At 42.7% G+C, this 20307-nt stretch overlaps 1 protein-coding gene across 1 annotated transcript in view; it reads left to right on the forward strand.

Moving 5' to 3' along the window:
- The window catches only part of extl3 (exostosin-like glycosyltransferase 3), a 50628-nt gene continuing 30321 nt past the window's right edge, over positions 1 to 20307 (forward strand). The window contains exon 1 of the mRNA XM_079572672.1: positions 1 to 235. The gene's annotated coding sequence lies outside the window, so the exon portion shown is untranslated. The remainder of the gene's footprint in view (positions 236 to 20307) is intronic.

The raw sequence follows: 20307 nt of genomic DNA on the forward strand, positions 1-20307 counted from the left end.
CTGCGCACTCTCCGCTGCTGTGTGTGCTGTTCGCCCGTGTCCACAGCCGTCGCTCCAACAATGCAGTTTTTAATGGTGCCGTGAGCGCCGCCGCGAGCTGGAAACGCAGCCCCACCGCCTGATCACCATGATGGGACTATGCATCTTCAACCCCCGGGATCCGACCCTCTCCTCGGCCTGACAAACCTCCTGCGCGCCGTGGACTTGGATTTTTAACCCCGCGCTCTTCTCCCGGGTAGGTAGTAGCATGTTACCAGGGGGGGAGCTAGCCTCGGCTGTCGGTGCGCAAACGCGTTTTGTTGTGACCATTGCTGGGCTAGCTGCTGAGCTAATTGGCCAGATGAGACATATGGCCCCTCACCGCGGACCCCTTTAGTCTTGTGCGTGTGTACAACTGCGTTTCTCCTCTGCTTGGGCTCCGTTTAGTCACGTCGGCTGCGTATTTCGATTGATTTTACGCACAGAGGTGTAGCTGTGCACATCCACTCAGAAATAGTTGTGGCGTCTGGAGCTGCCTTGTTGTAGTGTTGCCCACCGTGGCACACGTCAACATAAGCCGGTAGAGTTTGCATCTTTTACTAAATGTTGTGCTGAATGTCGGTACTTGTCGTGCATTAATCGCCAAAGCTAAATCTAGGGAATCGTGCGTTATTGTATGTTAAGTAAGCAATTGTGCGCAATGGCATTTTAGTGCAAATATATACCCCCCATTTTCATTGCAATTAGACAAATGTGCAAATGTAGGGCTGCGCGATATATCGCAAAAAACAACAACATCGTTTTGCGATATTAGGAGATGCAATATCCACATCGCGAGAAACCACAATATATCGCATAAACTCAGTCAAAAACAAACAATGCATTAAACTTATAAATGTGTAAAAGTTTTAGTTAAGCGTTTAGTTAAATTTTGAGTGTTTTTTTGGTCCTGATTGAGTGTTTTTAAAAGTCTTGTTTCGACACAACTTGCTGGAAAACTAGTTCCTTGCAGTTTGTGTGTATGTATGACAGATATTAATAGTTCTACGGTGGGTCGAAACATCATTCACAAACAGAGCATTGCATCTGTGAAAAGATCGGTGCTGTGCAAGATCTGTGATTTGAATAAACAGCTCTTCAACCTCGGAAAAATCAGCTGTTTGCCCACCAGTCACCAAAACATCCGGTGAAAATCACACAAATAAACAATAACAATTGCAGTTGGCCAATAGATTCTTTTTGAATAAACAATTTTTGCTTATTTATCATAGGTATATAAAATATGAAAAAAATCAATATTCATTTGTACGTCTGAAATTTTGTGATAACAATATTATTTCGATATTTTTCTTAATCCTTTTAACCCCTTGACCCAAGCCTTAAAGGAACAGGCCACCGTTTTTCCATACTGACATATGTATGTTCTTACCAGAGCTTAGACGAGTTGATACGTACCTGTCTGGTCTTTGTGCCCGTGGAAGAGCTTGGTCGCTTCTCACTTCACCCCTGTTTGGACCTATAGGAATATACAGGGAGTGGCCAAATGCTAACAACATCTGTGGTCTTTTTGCGTGACAGAGCGCCAGACAGACGTACGTATACATTTGTCTAAGCTCAGGTAAGAACATATCTTCCTAACAAGGAGGAAGTTTAGATCCATTTTATAGGTCTTAGCTTTCAAATGAGGCGTTACACTGGCCTACAGGCTGTAAGCTCCAGTCGAAAAGCTTTTAGATGTGGGTGAAGCCTGGAACTGGAAAAAATAGGATGATAAACTAGAAACTTTCTAATTGCGAAGCTTTTAGAAAGGGTTAGGTCAGAAGCTGTGAACAGGACTTTAAATAAAATGTCATGGTTTGGCAGCCCGTCTTGAAATTGGTCATCTGTTTGCGATTAGCGGGTCGCATTAGAAACACACCCGGACCTACCCCAGGGGCCTGAGAGTGTTTGGGGAAACCCTGATACGCAGCTATTTTTAGCATCTCCATCCCTTTTAGATCGTATTCGTATAGTGCTGTTACCGACTGTCCAGTTCAGGCTCGGCCAAACGGACCCAACGGAATTCATGTCATCCATTAGTTGGTGCTAATGGATCGTGTACTGACAGTTTTCCCTCCAACGCTGTGCTGCTTCGGAGACTTTACAGCCTGCGAAATGGTTTATTATTAGCTGGATTAATAAAACCTTATCTATGAATATGAAGGTAAACAAGCTGCCGGTTATATGCAACGATGTTGGTTTCATTTTGCCGTGGGTGAGCGAGATGAAGCCTCAGAAAGAGGATCTGTCAAATCCTGTTTTAAACCACATGTACCTAGTGCAGCAGATAAAGTTTATGTTTCGGCTTAATCATTCATTAACGACACAAATTTGGAATAAATATTTCCAAGGACCTCCTTTTTTAAGATGGTTTTTCCAATGATCCACAGAGTGTGAAAAGGCCGAGTGTCAGACCTTTGATAATGTTTTTTAGTTTAGTTTTTTTCTTATTGTTCTTATTGTTTTTATTTAGCCTCAGTAAAAGCTCATGATACTTTGTTCTACCTCGTCCTCGTTCGGTTGAAGACTCAAAAGCCTGACTATGATGAAGTTGTGCACACATACTTTGTGACGTGATGAGTGTACTTGGAAAAATAGCATGATTGTCTTTTGTGGTGGTTTTATATTGGTGGATTTCATTTTTTTAACCATGAAAATTCCATGTTGATCATATTTAGCATTTAGTGGATAAAATACTTTTTGGATTGGTAGGAGCTCGAGAGCTTTTGTACCAATTTTAGGGTGAAAAGTTTACAATTTGTGGCCTGATCTGCTCTGTTCGTATTACTTAAGTCTAGCTTGAGAAGCGAAGAGCCTGTTCACAGTAAAGACCTATGTATTCAGAGGTATTTTTTCCACATATAAAAGCACCCATAATTAGATAAAAAGCTAATTTCTCTTGGTACTTGGTGTGGATTTAACAATAATTTAGGTTACTAAGGCTTCGAAATGTCTAACGATTATGCAGCATGCACCATAATGCTCTTTAGCCACTTAACCAACTGGGCAAGGCTCAGCATGTTTGTGGAGCAGGAGGTTAACGCTCCAGGGCAGGGCTTTCGAACAAATTTCTCTCTCAGTAAATCAGTTTGTAACATTATGACCACTGCTGGCTAAGAGCTGCCGCCTATGCTCAAGTGCCGCTTCAGGCCTAAAGAAAAAGAGAACATGATTAAAGACGTAAATAACAATGTGTAAATGTTTTTCTCGACAGAGTGGTTTCACATCTGTAAAATTGTAGAGCTGCATATCACAATATTGGGTGATGTAATATCCATAAGAAGCCACAATTCGTTGCAAAATCACTGCAGTCTTCACATGCTCTGCCAACACAGCTTTAAATAAAAGTTTGTATTGTATTGCAGTCCCATTTTAGGGCTGTTTTGGTCCATGTTTCGATTTAGCCTTACCACCTCATGAGATCTCTGAGGCTCAGCAGGATGGGCCTGGTCAGTACTGGGACAGGAGCTACCAGGTGCCTGAATGAGTGGCATGTGGTGGTGGTTGTTGTTGGTCAGAGGGTCCACTGGCCCAGGTATGTGCTTACCACCAATGATTATGGAGTGACTAAAAAAAAAAGTTCTTGTGATTTGTGTCATGTGAAAAGTGCTAAACAAATAAGATTCCCTCATCCATTCCATGTATCTAGTAATTTTAAAGCTCGGCTCATTGGTCAAAGTGATGGCACCGGGGAGTAGAGATCAGCAAAGAAAACAAAAATGTATGTTACTCCTGTAACGTTATATCAAATTGCAGGCCCAGGCGCTCAATTATGCGCAATCTATTACATTTGTAAAACATTTAAACTTACAGACTATCACTTTTAGCCTGGTTCTGAGTTCAGACACAAGTTGCTTACAATTTTTTCAAGGGTGTTGTGGCTCGTAGGCTTTATTAGACATAACAAGCTGAAATGGGTGAAAAAGTGTGTAGGGACATTCAGCAAATTGTTGGAGATTCGAAACCGCTTTGAATCTGGGTATTTGCTCTGCAGCCTTTACCTCTATGTTGCTTATGAGTGGCCAAATATTGGATTCTTTTTTTTTTCTCATATTGTGCTATCCCTTTAACAAATCTTTCTTTTGGAAAGGATGTTAGTGACTTTCTAGCCCTTTCTTGAGGAGTTACATTTTTGCTGAATAGATGAATATGTTTTTGTTGGTGGATAAAGCTCATTCTCATCTGTGACTTGTTATAGGCAATTGCTCAGTAGCCTATATCCCGCACTGTCACTTTTTCTGCCCTTTAGAGTGTGGTCACGCCTCTGTCCACAGCTGTTGTCTGTGTTCTCTCCGTCTCCCCACAGTGCTGCACATAGCTGAGCAGTAAACCAGGTGTTGTTAATGACACGCTGGTGGCTGTTCTTGACTCACTGCTCTCACCTGCGCAGCTCCAGGTCAAAACTGAACTGGATTCAGAGGAAATGATGTCCAAGCAAAGCCCACCGACTTTTCACTACTTCAGAAAAGCTATAAAAACAATGTCTTAGTTCTGTTCTGTGGAACCGAAGTTGTGGAGTTGAAATTTTGAGAAATGAATGGAAAATGTTCACGTTTTTTCATTGTCATGTAAGCGGGCCACGAGTGCTGTCAAAATTCAGGCTCCGTTCCTTTTGCTGAGTCACGATCTTGTGCTGTTCTAAGTCGGTCCAGTCGTGCTTGTTGGTATCGCGGATGAGCTTCTCCACAGCAGCCCGGACTCCAGACGAGACGACGTTGCGTGAATAAAATGTGCAGCTGCTAACAGGAACATCCAGGAGACGACACATGGCACCAGTGATTCATTATGAGCAGCGTAAGACAGCAAGTGCACACAGTGTTACGCATAGTATTAGCCACTTTTTTCTGCGGCGTGATCTTGGGACATTAAAATCACTCGTCTTCCATCTGATTGAGATCCACACATGAAGATGCATGGAACTTTTAAATGTGCAAAAGTTTAGCGTAGCCTGGCTCCATTGTAACAAATAAGTTTTGATTTGTCTTGGTATTGAATAGAGTGTACAGTGTTGAAACGGTTTAGTAAAATAATGCAGTACACTCCAAAATACATTTACAATTCAAAGGAAGTAGTCATGATTCTGTAACGTGTGTAAATACAATTTCAAGGTATTCTTCCCGAAACCCTCCATTGCTGTGCCATTTGAGACAAAATACTTTCCATTTCAGTCCTGTGTCCTTCTCTTGAGCTCAAAGCACCCCCGATCACTTCTCCCACCAAGGATAAAAATCAAGCATAGTGGTTTAAAGTTGGTCACAATAAGCGTAACATTATGATTGGCAGGTGGACGTGGTATAAATAAAGTTGCCTTGCACTCCTACTAAAAAGTTCTGGGTGGCTAATCTGAAAGCTTTGTCAAGTGGATAGTTGCCAGTCACTCATTTTGAACTCTATCTCTATATAAAATCAATAAAATTCCCTCTGACAAAGGAGTCGTGTCTTGTCTGATTAACTTTTTCCCTCCTGGGCGCAGGGTCTGATCAATGCTCCGAGCTGCACGTTTTTGTCCACATTTGTTGCCCAGCCGAAGGGACACCAACCACTTGAGCAGAAGTGCTGATGACTGAGAGCTCTATCAATGCCCAGGTGCTTTTCCAATTGCGTTGTTTAGCGCCTTCTGTCTAGGCCCTAATCAGTCTGGCACTCTTCCCACAATCCATCAAGTGTCTGGGGGCGAAGGCAGGGCTGTAGCATCTCCCCGCAGATGTTCGCAGGTGTCGTGTGGACAGAGAGGAGGAGCTGTGCCTACTGGGAGTGTCTGTTGATGAAAGATAAAGTGGGATTTAAAAAGGAGAGCGGTTTCTGTTGTCTGCTGGGTTTAATAGTTTTTGAGAAGAGGTTGAATTGCAATTTCTCTGAACAATTGGAACGCTAAAGACTAAGTGCTATTTCAAGAATCACATGCTGTCAGAACATTTGTAGAGGTCTTAACTACAGGATTGGCAAGTATACAGATTACATCCTTATGAAGTTATTTTAGTAATTTCAACCTTTTGAATCTCGATAGTTGCAGCTATTCAAATTGCATTATGGTCACACTAGAATATGGTTTATAAACTTGTCATCTAAAACAGTGCTTCTCAACTGATCGCTTCAGGATCCGTTCCTCCCTCAGTGTTGCACGACATGCCGTGACCCAATAAGAATAAATGTAACCGTATGTTCATAATAATAATAATTTGCAGTTTGGCTCTGTTTTATTGTATTTATCATTAGGTTTACTTTCAAAAAGAAAAAAAGCTAAACACTATTTTAACTGCACTGCTCACAAAAACTTAGGGCACACTCAAAAAACACAATGTAACTCCAAGTCAGTCAAATTTCTGGGATATCAGACTGTCCAGTTAGGAAGCCACGCTTATTGTGAATCAATTTCACTTGGTGTTGTGGAAATTAAACAGACAACAGGTGGAAATGAGAGGCAATTAGCAAGATCACTCCAAAAGAGGAATGGTTTTGCAGGTGGACCACAGACCATTTCCCTGTCTTCATCCTTTGTACCGTATTTTTGGAACACTTTTGCATTTGTCCAGTGTTCTCACCACTAGAGGTCTCATGAGGAGCATCTACAACCCACAGAAGTTGCTCAGGGAGTGATGCTCGTCCAAAATGGCACGTCCATTCGTGCTGTGGCAAGAAGGTTTGCTGTGTCTCCCAGCGCAGTGTCCAGAGCATGGAGGAGATACCAGGAGACAGGCCAGTACACCAGGAGACCTGGGGGGGGGGGCCGACCGAGGTCAACAACCCAGCAGAAGGACCGCTATCTGCTCATTTGTGCACGGAGAAACAGGAGAAGCACTGCCCGAGCCCTACAAAATGACCTCCAGAGGGCCACAAATGTGCATGTTGGTCCTCAAACGGTCAGAAACCGACTCCATGAGGGTGGTATGAGGGCCCGACGTCCACAAGTTGGGCCGGTGCTTACTGCCCAACACCGTGCAGCCCGATTGGCATTTGCCCGAGAACACAGCGATTGGCAGATTGGCCAATGGTGCCCTGTGCTCTTCACGGATGAGAGCAGGTTCACCCTGAGCACATGTGACAGACGTGACAGAGTCTGGAGACGCCCTGGAGAACGTTCTGCTGCTTGCAACATCATCCATCATGACCGGTTTGGTGGTGGGTCAGTGATGGTCTGGGGAGGCATTTCATTGGAGGGCCGCACAGCCCTCCATGTGCTAGCCAGAGGTTCCCTGACTGGCATTGGGTACCGGGATGAGATCCTCAGACCTTGTAAGACCATATGTTGGTGCTGTGGGCCCTGGGTTCCTTCTGATGCCTGATAATGCCAGGCCACATGTGGCAAGAGTGTGTCAGCAGTTCCTGCATGATGAAGGTATTGATGTTCTGGACTGGCCTGCCCGTTCCCCAGACTTAAATCCAATAGAGCACATCTGGGACATCATGTCTCGGTCCATCCATCAACGCCACGTCGCACCACAGACTGTCCAGGAGCTGACTGATGCTCTAATCCAGGTCTGGGAGGAGATCCCTCAGGAGGACATCCGTGGTCTCATCAAGAGCATACCCAGGCGTTGTAGGGAGTGCATTCAGGCACGTGGAGGCCACACACACTACTGAGGATGATACAGACTCGTTTTGAGGAATTTCTACAGAATTTGGATGAACCAGTGACCTGATTTGTCACTTTGATTTTGACTATAATTTTGGATCCAGACCTCCAGGGGCTGAGAATTTGATTTCCATTTATCATTCTTATGTTATTTTGTTCTCAACACATTGCCCTACACTATGAATAAAGATTTTCATCCGAAAAATCGAATTGATTGACATCTAGGATGTGTTTTTTAAATGTGCCCTAAGTTTTTGTGAGCAGTGTATTTAATGTGATCCGCTAATAATTTTCCTGCAACTGACCCGTCGAGAACCACTTGTCTAGAATGGTAGCTTACACAGAAAAGTAGTCTGGACACGCAGCCGTTGAAGTTGTTTGAAAGGGCTGGCCTGACATGCACATTGCCATTTACTGATTTGTTTAATTCACTAACAAACGTGACGAGCAGAGCGCTTTAGTCCAGCTGTTAGCCTGGGCTGCTCAAACACTCACCTGTCAAGTCTGCTTTGATGCGTCTCTTTGTGAAGGAGCTTATCAGCGAGGAACTGCACAGAGGGCCCAGGGAAATATTTCCGTCTTTACTGGTTCCATTCCTGTTTGTGTTTTTGGACTAGAACTTCCAGTCTTACGGTTATTAAGACTACAACAGCACGGCGCCGTGAGAGAGGTACTCATGTGTGTTCCATGTGACTGCCATCTGTGTTTGTCGAGGTGGATCTGGCTGGCCAGGCTACTTGAATGGGCAAAAACACCCAAATTATTATGTTTTCAATGATTCTCTTTCCGTATCGCACTTCTGATGGTGCTTGATAGTGCACCACTCACGGCTGTCACGCTCTGAAAATCAGGTCAGGCCCTTGGTGAGTTGCGGGCTCGCAGCACACAACTGACAGCCGTCTGATTGACACTTTTCTGCTTCCTGCTAGCGTAGCAACTATTGTCAAAATGCTCACCTTGGAGTGCTATTGATGACATGCAAATTCCTCAGTTCAGGTTTAGCTGTGTCTGTTTGTTGCCAATATCTGATTTGATGAGAACATTCAGAACAATGAGTAGCCCCCCCCAAAATTTCCTGTGTATTTTATTAGTGTTTGTGGATGATAGTGGACTTGCTCTCACTCAATTATTTTGAGTTAGTTTGTCTAAAAGCTATAAACACATAGAAAACAGTGCGACCATAATCCATGGACTAGAGCGATACGATTTTACAAATACAAAAATTCTGGGCTACTTCTTAAACTGTTGTTATAAATCATAATACTCATTTATTTCAGCTTCATGTAGCAACAAGATGTATATCTGCGAGAGGCCGCAAAGCGGCATTTAAAGAGTTGTCAAAGAAACAATGATTCTCAACTGAACAGGCCTGGGGCTCACACTCTTTCTCCCTTCCTATGAAAGCGTTCTCTGAATCACAAGCTGTAAACGCTGTTTCCACCACATATTTACGTCAAAAACCTGCTGTAAAGATGTTTACAATGATAAGCACGTTCAGTGAGGATGAGCGGAGGCACCACCCCGACCCGCACCACGATGAAATGATCATTCCGTGACCCAATCCGACCCACATGTCAGGAGACACACACATTCTAGCTGTGAAAATAGTTTGCGGTTTGCACTGTGCGACACACTCGTGGAGTTTGTTTATCGCCACTGCAGCGCAGACATGATTCTTCAGCAGACACTTCTGATTGGCCAGCAGCCAAAGGCTCGATAATTCGGACTGGAGAACATGTCTATCACTCAAACGGCAGAGACCCAAGGCAGGGGAAAAAAAGGAAAACCTCAGCCCCCGCGGTTAGGCTACCACAGTAGTTCAAACCTCAGTATCGATGCAATAAAGGTTAACCCATGCAGCCGGACCGCAGACCTCTACACCTGTGAAAACATTTAAAAAAAGCCGCCTGCTTCCACAGCAATGTGACTGTATGGTCCAAACATGGCAGCAGATAAACACGGTATTGAGACACGGTGGACAAACTGCATCTCACCAATAACTACTAGGCAGGTAGAAAACACGGGTGCGCCCTCTGCTGGGAACAAAAATAATAGCCACATGGGATTCTTAAAGGAACAGGCCACCGTTTTTAAATACTGAGATATGTTCATGCCAGAGCTGAGACAGGTTGATATGGAGCTGTCTGGTCTTAAGTTAGTTTCTACCAAGCTTTTTCCCTATTTAAATATGGTTACATGAGCCTTTACACGATCCAAGTATTGTCACACAAAATTAAACATGTCGCTATACTAGGCGGATAAAAAGTGGAACTATACACAAGGCATAGTGATATTACTACGCCTTGCAATATAGTTCCCCTTTTTATCCGCTTAGAAAATCAACATGTTTAATTTTGTGTGACTATACTTGAATCATGTAACCATATTTAAATAGGGAAAGAGAAATGAGGAAAAGATACTTCTTCTATTGTGCTCACAAACTCCACTTGCAACCAAAAATAAACACGGTATTGAGACACGGTGGAAAAAAGTGCCTCTCACCCAATAACTACTAAGCAGGTAGACAACACAGGTGTGGCTTATAAATCAAATTAAACAGTGCCCTCTGCTGGTAACAAAAATATTAGCCACATATTATTCTTAACGAAACCGAAGCCTTGGCCCGAACAGTGACCTATTTGTTTTTTTTTTGTCATCAGCTAAAATCTGTAATCTAATCACCCGAATTTAAGTGTAACATCAACAGAAAAACTTCAAATGAGCCTGATTATTTTAAGCCGTCTCCATCAAAGTAACATATGTGGAATTTTGGCTTATTTTGGAAACAAGGACAAGACCCAAAGGACTTGCATCATTCTGACACGGAGCCAGAGCAGAGCTATTTTTATTTGTTACTGTTCTTACTTATTATGGGCGCTCACAATATAGTCCTGTTTTTGAGGCCAATGTCCAAATGTTGATATTGTGAAGCTGGCGTCGATTGGGTGCACTTGGCGAATGCGGTGCAACTGGCCTCACTTGTCGGAGCAAATATTTAGCGCTGTATATCCATTCGCGGCGTTGCATGTTTGAATATTGGCTAATTCTCTATGGCATTTGGGAAGGCATGGGCTAAATACTTTCTAATCTAAATGAAAGGGGATGTTGTGTTTGTCGTGTCTGAAGGGTTCATCAAAGCACAATATGGCGGGCGGCTATGACGACTGTCTTTGTCATGTCCTGGACCATTTTACATCTACTGGAGCAGACCTGGGGTGTCCAAACTGTTTATGTTAACGACCATGTTTTAGAAAAGAAGGAAACAATAAAGAGAAGTTGGCAGACCATAGACCGGTGCTGACTGGGCATGGGATATTGAAATCGGATTATTTCCTTTGGTGATTTTTTTTCTATTTTTGCTTTGTTAGTTATACTTAAAGAGACTAGATGCAAGTTGGTCATTTTATACTCCCACCTCAGACCTCAAGTCTAATGCGTAACTGCAGTCTCTATATTAAAGGGACTATACAGAGTTTAAAAATTAAAAAATTAAGTATTTTCCTCCCCCTACATGTTCCAGCCATGTCCTAATGTGTAGAATGAGCTCAGACCTGTTCACCACAACTGCCTCTAAAATCCTGCACTGTCACTAAAAAAGTTGTTACTTTGGGTCTGAAGTGCCGTCATGCACGAGCTTAATATAGAAGCTGCATAAGACCTGAGGTGGCAGTAGTGAGTATAAAATGACTATCTTGCATCTAGCCCCTTTCAAGCTCGTGCATCTTCATAAATTAAAATCACGATTAGCATCAGCGGCGACATGTTTCAGTTTATTATTAGAAAGTCAAAGAAAGTTGATCAAATTATATATTATATACGGCACTTCGGAAAGTTGATCAAATTATATATTATATACACTTCGGACCTGAATTAACAACTTTTTGAGTAATAGTGCAGGATTTTAGAGACAGTTGTGGTGAACATTAGGACATGGCTGGAGTATGTAGGGGGAGGTAAATACTTTTTTTTAACCACTGTATGGTCCCGTTAACTAAATCTCTGCAAATTAGGGTTCAATGTGTTCATATTTCATGACTCAATGGAAAAAATTACATCTATAAATTTGACTTAAAAATATAATTTGTCTTTGGGGCATGCCCAGTAGCCCTTGAGACTTTCTGACTTTTTTACTGAATTTTCTTGAAATTGATTCTTAAAAATACATTTCTGCTCTTATGACTCAGTATGACTTTAAAATAAAGCTGTTTTTATATAATATGTGGTCAATATCCTATAAGGAAAACTGTACGTATAAGTCTTTTAGGATTTGTTTTTAACTGGTAGCTCTCGAACAGCTTAATGCTCTTGAGATGGCCCTCGGCTGAAAAAGGTTTGGTGACCCCTGCTATAGACTATAGAGACTCTAACACCCACAGAAAAAGTATTTGCATTACCTCATGGATGCCATCGTTCAAGTGTTTAGAGTCGAAGCCGAGCTTTGGCAGAATCATGCTGCTGTAGCGGGTGCACATTTAGTTTCCATAGCCATGTGATTTTGGAGCCCTTCATAAGCATCACAAGCATCTTCATAAATTAAAATCACGATTAGCATCAGCGGTGACATGTTTCAGATTATTAGTAGAAAGTCAAAGAAAGTTGATCAAATTATATATTATATTGTTGAAGGTTATTTTATGTAGCAGAAGTTCCGAGGGCCACAGTGGTCAGTCTAATGGCTGCATTTTGCCTGTGGGCCCTGGTGTGGACGTCTCTGGAGCAGACAACAGTTGAAGCTGTTGCCAACATAGATTAAGGTTCCCGTGATAACGGCAACAATTGCCATAATCCAGTTCCGTTTATCCAGTAATGTGATAAGATGTGTTTAATGTAGCTTTCAGAATTCTTGTTCAGCGACCGGAAAATGGCACAGCAGGCTAATTCTCCGCGGTCACCCACTGCTCCTGACACGATGCCAGTCTACAAAGATCTAAAGCAAGAAACCAAATCAGGCTGGAGTGCACTCTACAGAATCAGATTTCCAAATATCACAAGGATATTAATACTTCTTCAACCCATTTCAGCCAGTTACATTCTTTTTTTGGATGTGTGCTCTTTATCTACCAACAATGTCCAAGAGGAGTGTAGTTATGGTACAATCAATAATTACTACCCCAATAAGACCAGCTTATAAGACCTAAACCACCCCCGGGAAAACTCTAAAGGACAAACTACAAAGTCAGAATTAATAAACACCTATAAAAACTCGCTCTCAATTTGTGGTGAGACTAAAGAGCATGTGGCTTCATAGGCTGCGTGCTAGGGTGGTCCTTAAATTCTGACTTTCAAAATTTCATCCTCCCACCCTCCCAATAGATTCTCCCTTAGTAGAAACTAGTTGGTACCAAATATCTCCATGATTGGTCAATATTTAGGGTATGCTCAAAGCGACTCAAGTTTCAATAATAGGCGAAATTACAAACATTTTCATGTTTTCATGTTATAATATAAATTGCTGTTAAACACAAGAATGACAATTAAAGTGCTTGTTAAAGTCATCAGTAATTAACCAATCCCGTCTATAGACGTCAATTGAAATCTGATCGCTGACTGCCAGTGACGTCTATAGACGTCAATTAGGTTTTTCAATGGGAACAGCTGCAGGAAAGCCTTGAGCATGTCTGGAGTTAAAATCTTAATTGTGCTGCCTAATTCTGCCACCTAGTGACTCAATAAAAGAACTACAAGTTCTTTTATTGAGTCACCAGGTGGCAGCATTGCTCTTTCGTTTTCTCAGCTTTTTGGTCAGAAAACAGCATTTTGGGTGATTTCACCTATTTTCTACGGACGATTACTAAAGAATGGAAAGAGGTACAAACAAAATCTTTTTTTAGATGAGTCTAATCTTTCTTTTGGTGGGTTTTGTGTTGACACAAAACGGTAGCACAGTGGTTAGTGCTTGTGCTTCACAGCTAGAAGGTCCGGGTTCGATTCCCACCAAGGACGGGGCCTTTGTGTGGAGTTTGCATGTTCTCCCCATATCTGCGTAGGTTTCCTCCGGGTACTCCGGTTTCCCCTACCACTAAAAACATGTACAATAGGCCAGGATGTATGGGAGTGTGTTTGAGAGTGCGCATGGGGGACGACGGATGAAAATTAGCCTAAGGCTACAATCCAGTGTGGCTTGTTCATTAACTTGCACTGTCCCTACCAAATAAACCATAAATAAATAGACCCAGACCTAAATTTTCTGTGGGTCTTGAAAAAACAGTCAAAATCCTGACAAACCTCTGGCAGTTGGGGAGCTCTCTGATTTGAAAATGACTGGCAGTCAATGAGTTAAAGAGCTATAGGCAGTGTTCTTAAGGATTGGCAATGTCATGTCAGTGATAGTTCAATAGAGTGCTTGAGAGATGTTCATAGCTCCACCGCTCTATGTGTCTGATGACGTGGAAGCAAGACCCTTGATCACTCTTGCCTTCATTGAATCGAGATACAGTTTGCGGTGTTTTGTGACGACCTGTAGGACAAACTGTGTCTGTTTCTCATATTTGTTCATCAAGGCATTGTACTCCTGCTTCAGTGCGACTCCTCATTCGGCAGTATCGTTGACAACGCGAAGTTCGCGGACCACTTCTTAAGATAGTCTGCGTTTGATTCCCAAATCTGGACTTGTTGCCAGCAAAGAGTGTAAAGAATCTCAAAGAAAGTGCATGTGTTGCTGGTACCAAAATCCCTCAGCCTTTTATCATGGATTGTGGACTGGTCGATTGCAATTCGTTTTGCAGGGTCCTTTTGTGCACTGTGACATAGTTGCTTCATCATAGCCCTTTTCTCAGCTGCATCGACTTCTGGATCAAAAAAGGCAAGGGCCACCAACTCTTCGCTTAGGTACCAGAGGTGACCACAAAGTTTCTTAAAGGCACCCAATGACAATGATGAGCCTATTTCGATGAGGAGCTTCAACAGACGCAAGTCACCTGCAGGGAACCATGGGATAGGAACCATGACTTGACGTATGCTGATACTCCCAACACACAGAAGTTGCCAAGTTCTTGTCTTTCTCTGTTGGTCAGTTTGAAGCCAGCATATCTGAAGGTAAACATTTTTAGTGTGTAAATCAGCCGTGCCATGAAAGAGCACAATGTATGGCACCTGGCTTCATGAACGTTATACCACGTGATGGCACTCCTCCCAGAAGCACTATAAACCGTCTTTTCACTTCAAAAAGTATGAAGAAAAGAAAATGCCTTGTACTCATATGGGTATTGGCAAGTACTTATATCAAAGTACTCATACTCATATGAGTTTTAGAAAAAGTGTTATCGGTGCATCACATGACCAACATATGCAGGGATAATAATTAAGTAAAATTTCAATTATCACACATAGACTTGACATTCATTTTAAGGCCTGTTCATACAGAGCACGTCGCGTGGCGCATCTTCGTCTTTCTGGATAGAAAGCCTCAATGCATTCCTTGACAGCTGTTTATACTGAGCCCGTACGACGCCACAACACAGTCTTCTTGCATTTCTCTCTTTCTACTAACTTCAACCGGCTTGAGCATACCCTAAATACACTCTGATCTGCAAAATAATTGGTAGGAATTGGTTTCTAATGGGGTAGTACCTGATAGGATGGTGGGAGCAACAAAAAAAACATTTTTATTTTTTTCATTGAGATAAGGACCACCCTACTGCGTGCGTATAAGTGGTGGTGAGGAGACGTGGTATAATTACTGCGCGCCATAACCATGGGTGTTTAAAGTATGAAAAGAAATACATGGGGATTCCAGCTGGTTTCCACACGGCGCCAAGTCTGCTCTTGCGATTTTTAGTATTATTATGATCAGAGATGCAGAGTAGGTGTTGCAGTATGCGAGATGCTGGCTGACACACTGACCTGGGCTCGTTCACTCCCGCCATTTCTCCTCAAAAGCCGAAAATCATGTGTAAATCTTAATTTGTACGGGACTTTGGTTGTTTTCTCATCTGGATAAAGAATCTGCCGCGTGAATGAGCATGTTTATCGGGTAAAGGAAACTTGCTCAAGTGGTGACAACTTGTGAACGCTTGGATACAGTACCAACAGCTGGGACAATAACTGTTAACATGGCACTAGCAGATAGATGCTTTGTAATGACTGCTATTTAAAGGGGGCGGTGTTATACAAAATCTACCTTTTTTTTTTTTTTTTTACCATATTACAATGTTGTTCTCATTGAAAACAGACCTGAAACGTGCACATCTCTCCCTAAAAGCTCCTCTTAAAGGAATAGGCCACCGTTTTTACATACTAAGATATGTTCTTACCTCACTTTAGACGTGTTAATATATCCCCGTCTGATCTTTGTCCGTGCGCTCTGCCAGGCAAACGGAGCACATACGCAGCCTCTCCCACATGTCCTATAGCTCCAAAAAAGCTCACGATAGAAGCTACCAAGCTCTTCCACGTGTTCCCTATTTAAATAAAGTTACGTGAAGTGTTTTCATGCGAAGTATATTTACCCAGAAATGTAGCATGTCGATTTTATAAGCAAATAAAAAGGGGGACTATATTGTGAGGCGTAATGATACGAGGAGTAAAACGTCCGCGCAGTAACTCCTAAAGGTTATTGCCGGAAGTGAGCGGGGGAAGTCTTTAGGAGTTACTACGCGGACGCTGTGCTCCTCGTATCATTACGCCTCACAATATAGTCCCCCTTTTTATTTGCTTATAAAATCGACATGCTACATTTCTGGGTAAATATACTTCGCATGAAAACACTTCACGTAACTTTATTTAAATAGGGAACACGTGGAAGAGCTTGGTAGCTTCTATCGTGAGCTTTTTCGGAGCTATGTGACATGTGGGAGAGGTTGCGTATGTGCTCCGTTTGCGTGACAGAGCGCGCGGACAAAGACCAGACGGGGATATATTAACACGTCTAAAGTGAGGTAAGAACATATCTTAGTATGTAAAAACGGTGGCCTATTCCTTTAAGGTCCTACATACTCGTCTCTTGGTAAGCTTAATTCTTTCTTCTCGGAGTAAAAGGCTGGGGTATGTTTTTTTTTTTTGTATCTGTTGAAAAGCAGAACCGTCTGGAACTTTGCTGCCAGTTTAATATCGATCCAATCACAAAGCAGCACGTTTCTTAAATGTACTTAACAAGAATGCATCTGCTTCATCTTCCCTAAGAGGATTTTCTTCTCATTTCTGTCTATTGAGAGTTTTTTCGTCCCGTTCCAAACGTACATCGACTGAAACAGCAGAATTTGTGTCCGTTTAACACATTGAGTCCTAAAAACAGAAAAACTTGTGTTTGCATTTAAAAAAAAAATGAAACTAGACGCTTTTTTAATACACCGTATTTGTGATTTTGGTTGCTCTGTGATGAACAGAAGTGAAATAAATGACGATCAAAAACTTGTGAAAGGTCACGATCTGGACATTTCATATATTTTATTGCGTTTCTTTTCTTTTTTTTAGTCCCAGGGTGCGTGGAGTTGCGTAGCAGAACGGCTTCCCATGGAAAGATCGAGATTTAAATGTTTCTCTGAGTTTTTAAATGGTTAAAATCGGTCCAAGGACGGCTGAGAAACATCCTGTTAAAGTCTTCAATCCGAGAACCAGGCTGTTTAAATGCACACACTATAATGACAGAAAGAAAGTGTTTCCACCTACGGAGAGCTTAGAGTCTCAGCTTTCAAATGAGCCATAGCATGAGTCCATAGCTATAACATAGAATATGCTGTGGTGCTACAAATATCATGAAAAATGGTCTGCATTGTTGGCACTCAACAGCGAAAACCCAAAAACAGTGCGGCACTCAATTTGTTAAATGTTTGACCCGAGTGTTTACGAAATGCGCCACATGCCTTTTCACATAATATCCGGATTTTCTCTGATGGTTAATATGCTTGTCAGTCAAGCCCATCAGGATTAGAAGAAATCACCCCTGATCCTATAGATACACGTCTGCAAAGAAGAGGAAAAGCATGTCTAGGAGTGAGGTAGGGGCTTATGGGGAGACCGTGTGAAACTACAGGATATTTTATTTCAGCTGTTTTGAAAAACAAGTGTAAGATACTGATGTAGATGTGTTTGAGATACTTGCAAAAATCATAACACCCTCTCTTTGTGATTTTACATTTTTTGAATTTTTGACATTTTTCTTGCCGCTTGTTTGCAGCTCCTGAGCCATCGAGGCTTAAACAAGTGCCATGTGGGGCCTGTAATTTGATTGTTGCTAATGAATGGGTCAAAAAACCAATTGGAGACACTGACATTCTTGAGTGAGTTTGATGTTCTTGTACAGCTCGAGTCACAAGGGGCAGGGATCGTGTTAATTAAAGAAGAAAAAGCTTGTTTTAAAATGACTTGGCCCAAAAAGTGCCGCGCACACAGCTCTACACCCAGTCTGAAGTACAGAGCAACTGGGAAGTGATGAGTCCGGAAGGTGCCAGTGGGAGAAATACGTCGGGCTGTACTGCAAACGTTTGTGGTGTTAAAGAGCTGTTTCCATTGGTCGGACTTTAACGTTAACCTGAATGTTTGAGGATTCCTGTTTTCGATTCAACGGTCATGTGACACCGCTTGAGTCACAAACGCAGCTCTGAGTGTCTTGGTTAGTCATGAAATGTTCGCTTCATGTGGCAAGAGACTGATGTGTCACTTTGACACCTAAGCAGAAGGCATCGGACGATTCTCTTGGACAAGTCATTGCCCTTAGAAATATGTAGTATTTAAAATACATGGCATTACATTGAAAAACAAGTTGTTTCACCTCCAAGATCAAGCTTTAAAGATACATAATACTGTTGAGCTACTGAGAAAAGACTGAGAAGGGACTCGAGCTCCAAAGGTACAGGATGGAGACTCCTGTAACACACTGCTGTATCACTCGCAAGGTCGTACTAAGCTCAACTTTTTTCCAAGAGACCCATACGTAGGATTTGTGTTACCTCACGGATGTCATCGTTATATCTTATATAGAGCAGAGGCAGAACTTAAGCTCGACTTTGTTTGTGCTCTGGAGCCATATTTTTTTGGCAACCAGAGGGTGACCAGATGTCCCAGTTTACCCGGGACAGTCCCAGTTTTGAGCCCTCTGTCCCATGCCCTTGTGAATTTCCAACAAAAAACATTGATTGGTCCCAGTTTTACGCTAGCTCCAGGTTTTTCACCACTCCCACGCCTGAAGCAGCTGCTTTTCACTCAAAGTGATGAGTGTTTTTGCCATGTGTGCGGCAAACGCAACGTTTACATTGCTACAGAACCTTCGATTTTGCCGTAGCCTCCTCTTTCTTCCGCTCTCTAATTCTTCTTTTTTCTTGATGCCGTATTTCCCTCTCTCTCCTCTTGAGCACAGATTTTAGCACATGCAGTCATAATTACCAGAGGTGATAAAACACCAGTTGGCAGCGTTTTTTTACTGGATCGTCCTTCACACACACAAAAAAAAGTCACTGCTATAATTTTGCAAAATGTCACCCACACAATTATAGCTTTGTCCTTGTTTTCGCCAGAGGAGGGGCCGGGCAACAAACGCGACAGAAGTCAGAACTTGAAAGACGAAGCGTGGAGTTGACTCTGAAAACGTCCTTTGTGCAGTTTGCAAATCGGCCGTGGCGTTGTCAGTTCTCTCCCGGGCGCACGAGGAGTTTTACGGGCCGGGTTGATGACGGATTGCCACGAGCCGAACAGAAAAGTGTCTTGTATTTAGTGCATGACTCACTGGGGGAGGGCATGCAGGAAAGTCAGGGCTAATTACTGATCTCTTTAGCATTGGGGATGAACTTGAAATACTGTGTGATTGGATGTGTTGTGAGATATAAGTAGCAGAGGTCTCTGAATGGCCATACTTTAAATCATAGAAACAGCTAAAGCCCTTTTCCATTCCCAAACTTAAAATCAGGGCTTTGGCAGAGCCTTAAAAAGCATTAAGGCCCAAACCCAATGATCTTTTCTATGACCCGTCCCCTACCACTTAGCCTTAGCCCTTATTCTAGCCCTTCTTCTACATCTTAAATAAGAGGACAAAGGGCTGAACTCTCTGCCTTAAATGGGAGAGTCCTCGATTTGTCTGCATTTACGACCAGCACAGATATGGACGAAATGATCTAGTTTTCATGATCTAGTTTTTCATTTCACGTGTTTGACCCACTGTGGCTGCAGACACGCTTATAGCCCACCCAAAGTGGCCACTGACTATTTATATTGTTGCACACAGCGAACAGAATCACGAGCGAAGAGTCCATTAACTTTAGACATGTTGTAAAAGTGCTTATTGACGATGTCCATCCATTAATTTTCTTCCGCTTTATCCGGGGCCGGGTCTCAGCCGGGTCTCAGCAAAGATGCCCAGACTTCCTGATCCACGCACACCTCCAGCTGTTCTTGGCGGGGTCCCCCAGGCGACACCAGGCCAGCTCGGAGACATACAGTAGTGTCCTGGGCCTTCCATGAGGCCTCCTCCAAATAGGATATGCTTGAACACCTCCTAAGGGAGGCGACCAGGAGGCATCCGATACAGATGCCCTAGTCACCTTAGCTGGCTCCTTTCAACGTGATGAATTCTGGGAAGTAATTTTGCAGCTTGTTTCTGTGTTTTGTCAAACTCCGCCTATCCCTCCGTATTCTGTCTGCATCTTCCCCTTAGCTCCGCCCCTTAAACAGAAACCGAAGAGACAATAGATGAGAGAAAAGCACAGAGGGGTGTTGACACGTGAAAATGGCTTATTAGGCCTAATAAGCAGTTAGTCTGACCAAATGAATTGGATCAAAATGAAGGC

Source organism: Gobius niger (genome assembly GCF_951799975.1).
Source record: "Gobius niger genome assembly, chromosome: 15".
NCBI lineage: Eukaryota > Metazoa > Chordata > Actinopteri > Gobiiformes > Gobiidae > Gobius > Gobius niger.